This window comes from Antrostomus carolinensis, unplaced genomic scaffold (genome assembly GCF_000700745.2).
Source record: "Antrostomus carolinensis isolate BGI_N321 unplaced genomic scaffold, ASM70074v2 scaffold1906, whole genome shotgun sequence".
NCBI classification, from domain to species: Eukaryota; Metazoa; Chordata; class Aves; order Caprimulgiformes; family Caprimulgidae; genus Antrostomus; species Antrostomus carolinensis.
Window position 1 is genome coordinate 59,519 of NW_010322438.1, and position 8,918 is coordinate 68,436.

Sequence of the window (8,918 nt, forward strand, 5' to 3'; positions counted from 1 at the left end):
CTTTGGCAGGGGGGTTGGACTGGATGATCTCCTGAGGTCCCTTCCAACTCCCACCATCCTGTGATTCTGTGAGATGTTCTGTCTCCACCAAACACCACATTTCTATGGCATTCACCTCCTCAAAGGATACAACATGCCTGTAGTTGTGCCTGGTTGTAGCTCAGCAGGACTTGGTCTCTGCTCTCTTACTGTGGGTTGTAATTGGGTTCCAGATTTGTCCCTTTTCTTGCTTTTTCCTGGCTCAGCTGGTTGTGACCTGATCTGATGGTCTCTGCCACAAGCAGACACAGAAATGCTGTGTTCTTGTTTTCGCTGCCTGTTGGGATCATAAGCCCCTTTCGTGAGGTGTTTAAAATGATCCCATGTTCCGTCCCTGAACCTGCCCATGAAACTTAACACCAAAGACTCAGGGTCTTACTTAATTACAGGGGATTTTTTTTTTCCACCAGCATAAGCTGGAGAAAGGTAATTTCCACAGCTGCATTATTTACCTCATATTTTACTAAGGCTGCTTTTATAGCAGTGCTAGAGGTTAAATCCACTGTTATTTCCTACATGGCCTGACTTTACTGTATGTTACAGTGCATAGTATTCATTTAATCCAAGCAATAAAAAGATATACCAGCAGCACTGTTTTCTAAAAGAGGAACTTAAATAAAAACAATAAATTTTGAAAAAGAAAAAGAAAAAGAAAAAGAAAAAGAAAAAGAAAAAGAAAAAGAAAAAGAAAAAGAAGAAGAAGAAGAAGAAGAAGAAGAAGAAGAAGAAGAAGAAGAAGAAGAAGAAGAAGAAGAAGAAGAAAAGATTTTTTATTTATTTTTTTTAAATACAGTAAGCCTGTCCCTGGAAGGAAAATCACAACATTTACCTTGTTTCTCAAAAAGCAATCAGTAGAAAAATATTAAGTAAAGTACTAAAAATACCACCCTCCTGATTTGGGGCATTGCTCTAAAATTAATAATGAACCTGTTCAACTGAGAGAAACTCTGACCAAGTGTTTAAAAAGAAGATTTCAGCTGACTGCCCCACTACTGCTAAAGCTGTGCATGGAGGATTGCACCAAAACCTGATGGTACAACCCCACTGGACACCAGCTGTAGACACCAGCAAGTCTGTATCTGTACAGCCAGCTGATGCTGCAGAAGATGAAGTCCCAGGGACGCAGTAGTTGATGTTGTGGAATCCTCACTTCCTCACAAGCCATCCCAATCCATCATTAAATGGCTGGGTCATGAAGTGCTGATGGGTTTCCCAGTGCCAAATGGGTCACAGACTTTCAAGTGCTTGGAGAATAGCTAAAAGGCTTCGTCCTCAGTACAGCCAGGAGGCTTGAGAGACTTTGAGCTTCACTTCAAGTTGGGTAAAGCTTCACCCCCACCATGATGGGGGGCAATAAACCTCTGTCACACACCAAGGCCAGTGGTTCCTACCACGGGGACCACCTCCTGCAGCACCCCATGGTTCCTATCCACCTTCTGCAGGCACAGCCAAAGGGAAGGCAGATCTTTCTTCCCTCCACCTGACCCCTGAGGTGTCTCCTCTTAGAATCACAGAATGATATAGGTTGGAAAGGACCTTAAAGATCATCTAGTTCCAAGATGGGTCTAGCTCTTGGGCTAAGAGCACCCCATCCCTGCAGTCACAGGGTGCCAGGAGGAGGAAGACACCTCCAAAGGACTGACTGCTCCCTACTTCCATCCTCCTTCCCACTCGCAGAGCGACTCATTCACAGACATTTCCCTTCTGAAGTGGGAGAGGGGGTTCCCAGACTTGGCAGCATCCTTGCTTTGAGAATTTATCTGGCATTTTGCAGGTAGAAAAGCAAGCAGATCTCTTTGGAAAACTTGCATAAGGGAATGAGCTGCATGTCCCTCACGCCTCTTGGCGAACTATAGATAGTGGTTGGCAGTGGGTAGGGTCAGTATAAATAGAATACACAGAATATCTGTATAAAAAAGGCACACATTGCTCTGGCCTGGCAAGGTTTCTAATAAGATCTCCCACAAACTGCGTCATAACGTCAAGAGGATTTTATTCCCTGTAATTGAACTGTGTTCTCCATCCCGCCCTTCAGTGCTCTCCTTTCTGAAAATTCCTTTGTTCAGCCTAAAGAGACATTTTATTAAATAAGAAATAATTTCTGGGAGTGGTAATTACAGTCTTTTTCAGATGGATGATATGTGGCTGTTCTGTTTTCCTTTCTGTTAGTAAAAACAAAGAGAATCTCAGTGTCTTTCATTAGGTGTCATCTCCAGCCACCCTTGCCACTGCAAAACTTCAACAGGTCGGTTTTGTCAGGGTTGAATTTGTTGTGCCAAATGACTGAAGTTAAGTTGGAAGCAGAGATTTACGTGGCAATGCTCATTGCCTGCACGATGCTCAATCCTGCCTCCCTGAGCTCTACTACCCTTGGAAAGGGCTACTTTTTGGTGTTGGTTCAAGTTGATCCTATTTCCTATTTTTTCTTCGCTGTTGTCACGGTACATTAGTACTTTATCAACATTCTTCTCATAACAAATCCTACACTGAACCTAAAACACAACTATTCGAACTACTAAGAAGAAAATCAACTCTATCCCAGCAAAACCAGGAGAGCTGTAAGCTTAACACATGGGAAACAAAAGATGCAATGTTCAGAGATGCAGAGGAGAAGAGCCAGAGCCCTGATCCAGTTCTGGAGCCCCCAACACAAGAAAGACCTGGACCAGTTAGAATGAGTCCAGAGAAGGGCCACCAGGATGATGCAAGGGCTGGAGCACCTCTCCTATGAAGACAGGCTGAGAGAGTTGGGGCTGTTCAGCCTGGAGAAGAGAAGGCTCCGGGGAGATCTTATAGCGGCCTCCCAGTACCTGAAGGGGCTACAAGAAAGCTGGGGAAGGACTTTTCATAAGGGCAGTTAATGACAAAACAAGGGGAAATGGGTTTAAGCTGAAAGAGGGGAGGTTTAGATTAGATATTAGGAAGAAGTTCTTCACTGTGAGGGTGGTCAGACACTGGAACAGGTTGCCCAAGGGAGTTGTAGATGCCCCCTCCCTGGAAGTGTTGAAGGCCAGGTTGGATGAGGCTTTGAGCAACCTGGTCTAGTGGAAGGTGTCCCTGCTGATGGCAGGGGCGTTGGAACTGGATGAGCTTTAAGGTCCCTTCCAACCCAAACCATTCTATGATTCTATGATCCTCTACTGCACTGTCCCAGCTTGATGTCAGTGGAATTATGTCCCTGTAAAGCACAAGCAGCACAAACCTGAATCGGCTCCAAGGTGTGCTCTGATCGTCGGTTTATTGCCTATTTTCCAAGGCATCATAACCAGCATTATATATGTGTGGGGGGTGAGTGAATGCCACAAATTGCTGCCTTTTTAGTTAATGAGTCACTTCATCAAGGCCTGTTTTTCATCTATGTTCCTTCTCCTGCTAGGTGCTTTATTGATCCCCTCACCTTACAAATCAAAGCAATTAGCAGGGCTGCTAACAAAGCTTAATGAAGCTCATAGACACTATCTTACCCACGGATGCTCTCTGACACCGCATGCAAACTCCCACACCATGGGGAGCTTTCTGGACAGTTTTTCTGAGATGTATCTGCTTCCCTGCACTAAGGCCAAGAAATGCTCCAGGTGACTGCTCATGAAAGCTTGCAGATTCAAACAGAGCAGCAGGATGAACTTGGAACAACTGAGCAGACATGACCAAGGCAGCACTGCTTGATTTTAGGCCTCTAAGGATTTTGTCCTTAGTCAAACCATGCATTTCTTTACACAAGACGAGCCAGATGCCAGTGTGACAATCCATGGCATGTCACAGCACCATAACCAGAGGCCCTCTTCTCAAGCACCATCAGGATTTTCAAGGTCTTACTGGTGTCTCCTGATATCTGCAAGTGGGTGACACTCTCCCAGGAAGAGCAGCACTGCTCTCAGCCTGTGTCCCCCAGAGACAGAGCTGTATCTGCTCCGTAGGACTGGCTTACCACAAACATTGCTGGGAATCACCCTTGTCACTGATCTGACTCTTGCTCAGTTTGGTGGACATGGCAGGAGTTCACCTCTGTCACTGTCCCTGCTGTGCCAGGGTTTCCTATTTAACCTGGTTTGCATTCCCAAGCTCACAATGTGTAATGACCAATCTCAGCAACGTTAACAGGAGCCTCAGAGATATTAAATTCTTGAAGTTCCATGAAAACAGACTGCCAGGTAAAGAAGACAGGGTTTCTTTGTTTCCCGTTGGAAGAAAGAGGGTGAGTGCAGACTCACACCTCTTCCACCACTGGAGACTCCCACTGGTGTTCCCCTGAGGATTCCAGAGGTCACGGGTGCTGTGGGAATTGCTTGTTATGAACCTCAGCCCATCCTCACATGGCACATCCCTGAATCTGGAAGCCCTCCTGGAAGATGGAAAGCTGAGATGCAAGTCCTTTTCCCCAGCAGATTTCCTGTGTGACCTGGGCAAGTCACTTATAATCATGTGAGATCTAAGAAATGCAAAATAACTTAAAATCTCTTGAGTATAGGAGAAACCTAAAGGTTTCAGAATAAGACTCCTTCGTTTGGATTTTGGCCAAGCTTTTGGGTTTAATACCCTTACATTTACAAAAAGCTGTTGGAGATCCTTAACGCCCTCCAGAGCTCACAAGCTTGGTTTTATGTTTCAGCTGGAAGCCAATCAGCAACTAAAAAGAGCTGAAATCGCCACTTTTGTGTGAATCTGGAGAAGAATATTTCCAATAAGTAACATGGAAGTGTCCTTAGGGCCACCTACAATCTACCTACAACATGACATACAATGACCTGAATGTGTTAGCAGTGAGGATGGGGGGACAAACTGCACATGGCTCCTTATAGATTCACCTTCCCCAAACTCTTCCACTAACACCCACAGCCACGCTAATGGCACAGCTCTCACTGCACCTAGGCAAATAAAACAGGAGTAAGCAGATATGCCCAGCTTGTTTAAACCCAACCAGCAAATTCTACCTGACAGCTTCCAAACCGTGTCTCTGAATTTATTGGCATTTCAAAATGTTTTACAGAACCACGGTCTGCTGGCAACGGAGAGCCTTGTCACAGAAATGCAGTGAGTCAGCGAAGAGCAAAGCAACACAGCAGAAAGCTCCTGATGAAGGTGCCACTTCATCAATAGCCTTTTTGAGGAGGACACTTACATTCAGCAAAAGTTTCCCAAAAAACTGTGCTTTCTACCCAAACATATAGAAGCCAAAAACAAGCTGAAAAGGAACCTGAAGCCAAGTGAGTTCGGTCAGATCTGAGTTCCTCGATGTGTGTTTCAGCTGTGAGTTACAAGGCACACAAATGAGCTGCCCAGAGTAGCACTGGTCCCAGCAAACCCTGTGTGCCAGGCTAATGGTTTCAGGCTGCCCAGTGCTGCAAGACAGCAAGGTTGGTTTGTTTTCTTTTGAATCAGATTCTCACCTTTCAGAACATGAAGGACTGTGACGGCCACATCCTCACCTGGTGTAAATCACCGCACTGCCTCGCAAAGGAGCTTTGTCAGCTTACACCAAAAGAAGGGCTGGCCCACAGTAACTGAGCCCACCAGTATCTGGTCTGAACTGGTGGTGTGTTGCTGAGTGATGTGTCACTGGAGCAGCAAGGTTTCTGAAGTCAGACACAAATATATCAAATATATCATCAAAAGCCTTGAAGCCTGGATGATGAATTAACGTAAGAACATCTGAGAACACAGTAAATTTAATGATGGCAGACATTTGAAGTGAAAAAATACTCATGGCGTTAACTCAGGGAAAGCCCAGGAAAATCTGGAGCAACGTCTTCTGTATTTCCTAATCATGCTCAAGTTGGTGAAGTGACTGGGAAAAAAACTGGGAAGAGAATTCACCTGCAGTCCTTGGTGGGAGGGGAAGAAGGCAACATGCATTGCAGCAAGCAGCGCTCTCCCCTTGCCCCCGGCTTGTGCCCTGGGGACCTGTGACATGTGCAGGTTTTACTAAAAGAAGAGGCAGCTCTGAACCTCTTTACCTTCCTCCTCACACAGCCAAAGCCAGACAAACAGGTTTCCCCATCTTCAGCCCAGACAGCTACGGGCTGTGGTGTCAGGTAGTTTAGTTCTTTCCTTAAAATCCCCTGTTTAAATCCTACAGCTGTTGATGAGCCTCTCAAAGAATCAGTATGGTGACCCATGGAAAGGAGAGGGCAGAACTTTTTGGCTGTGGTTTACCTCCTGTTACCTTCCACCTCTATTTTTTTTAGAAACTGAAAATTCAGTGTCACTCTGCACCCACCTCAGTGAAGCACAAATGTAACTGGGGAGAGGGAAACATACCGCTTAGCTGTTGAAAAGACTGACATGGAGTCAAACAGGAACACCTCTGAGCAGCACCGCATCATCCATCACACCCCCCACTCCCTCCTCCAGCCCTCCAGTTTCAGTCTCCTCCAGTTGTCAGGAAACCCCGCACCAGTAACAAGCAGTACTTAAACTGTCCCAGCAAGTAAAGCCTAACTACTCAAGATTTCAGTATATTTATGCAATCCAGTCTGGCTCTGGGCCCACGCTAGCTTTATTTATCTAATGTCTGTGCTGTAGGCGATGAATTCATAGAGAAGGTATTATTAGAAGACAACGCACATAAAGGGGAGGAAAAAAGTAAGTGAGAAGTCCAGTGAAGGGAGGCTTTGCTGTGCTCCCAGCTCTCCTCGGAGCCGGGGAGTGGAGCAGCAGAGCCGGGAGAGCTGCATGAGCTGGAAGGGTCCTTGGGCAGAGTCCCCATCACAGCAAGGAGCAAAGGGCTTCATGCCTCTTGGGGACCTTGTTTTCCTACAAGAAAGCTGGGGAAGGACTTTTCATAAGGGCAGTTAATGACAAAACAAGGGGAAATGGGTTTAAGCTGAAAGAGGGGAGATTTAGATTAGATATTAGGAAGAAGTTCTTCACTGTGAGGGTGGTCAGACACTGGAACAGGTTGCCCAAGGAAGTTGTAGATGCCCCCTCCCTGGAAGTGTTGAAGGCCAGGCTGGATGAGGCTTTGAGCAACCTCGTCTAGTGGAAGGTGTCCCTGCTGATGGCAGGGGGGTTGGAACTGGATGACCTTTCAGGTCCCTTCCAATCCAAACCATTCTATGATTCTATGACCCTTCCCAGCAGAGCAGTAGGGATGCTGAGAATTAGGAGGAATCTGTGTAGAAACAGGCTTCGAGCTCTCAGAAGAGGGGGCCAAGGCAGCTGCCTTCTCAGCCCTGGCACACCTCCCTCCCTCCCTCTCACCTGGGGGTACAGATCTTCTCTGCCTAATAACAGCCCGCACAGAACCTCCTCCCCTCGCCCACACTAGGCGGCCACGCAGACCAGCCATGGTCTGAAGACATGAGATGGACACTGGGGAAGTCTGGCAGCCCTGCAGTACCTGCTGGGGTGACCAGTGGGGGGCTGTGCCCTCGCCACCCCCCAGGAAACCCCAGGTCAGGAAAGGAGCTCAGGATGTGAAGGATGGAGCTGTTCACCACACCGGGATGCAAGGCGGATGTTGCAGGGCTGGGTGCCAAAGGCGAAGCTTTAATCAGTTGATACTGGCTCACAACACATGTTTTCCACCTTCTGTTGTGTCTATTTGCAGTGAAAACTTCTAAGGACAGGGGATCCCTCTAACACAAAGCCCCAACCTCAACATCCAAACACCATTTCCTTGTGCAGCCCTGCACGAAGCACAACCATGTCCAATAAAAGTGTCTTAAGTTGAAACTTCTGTTAGCATGCTACTACTTATAAAAGACAGCAGTATATTCCACTAATTGCCTCAATCCAATTAATTTTGCAAGAAAATATGTAAAATGAAAATTAATTCCATGAAACCAGTCCATGGAAATTATCCTCAAACCTTAAAGCAGCATTTCCGCAACAATTAGAAGTTCCTCTAGGACCCTTTTAATGTGGGAAGGAGTCTTGAGTCACTGTTTCGTGTCACGTTGTCAGAAAAAGATGTTTCCTAGAAAGAAAACCACTTACAGAGACTTGATAGTTGAATGAAAGTATTTAAATTTCCAACCAACATGCACCTAGAAGGGAAATACTCAGAAGCCACCACAACGGGAGAATTAAAACTGCCTGTACATGGAGCTGTATAGACTCTTTGAAATAAAGGAGATGATAGATCAGAAAGACAGTGTGATCACAAAAATTAAGGATGGAAAAGTCAAATAATAATAAACATTTGTATTCTGTTTTCCCTTGGTTTTTCACTGTGATCTGACACCCTTTGGATTCAGAGTCCCATGGCTCAAAATCACATTAAAGCTGATGCTTTAATCACTAGAATGTGTCATAGCTACAGATACAAGCAGAGATGGTATTTTCTTAACCCCAATTTTGATATCTAAATGAGGAAAGGGGCTGTTTGGTTTTGCTTATGGATAAGTTTAATTCCTGAATTCTTTATCCGATTCTTAAGCAAAACAAGAAAAGCTCCAGCTAGAGCAAGGGGTAAAATTCTGCCTATATGCATTCCTGACTAGACATTATCTGATCAAAGCTATTTGCCACTGAGCACAAACTGCCAAAGAAAACTCCTTTTGTTACTCACTAATATTATCTCCAGACTATAAACCATCTAGTTCTCACATAAACCTGGAGGGTTCGTTTAAAAACAAGTTACCTCTAAACTTGTCCTACTTTTAGGAGCAAAACATTTACTCCTCTGTAATAGTGCAGGAAGAGAATTTGAGTCATGCCTTTATGCTTTACTACGTTTACTTTTTTCCCTGCTTTTCTTTCTGCAAGCTCTAGACAGGGGGAAAAGTGCAACGTAAGGAACTTGCATTGCTGAGGCCTTAGTAATATCCGTCAGTAAACCTGTAATTAGATAGGGAGTAGTATTAATCTTCTGCATTGCCTGAGGGACATTGCCAACATCCAGCAAAACCTCTATTGATGAGGAAAGATTCCAAGCA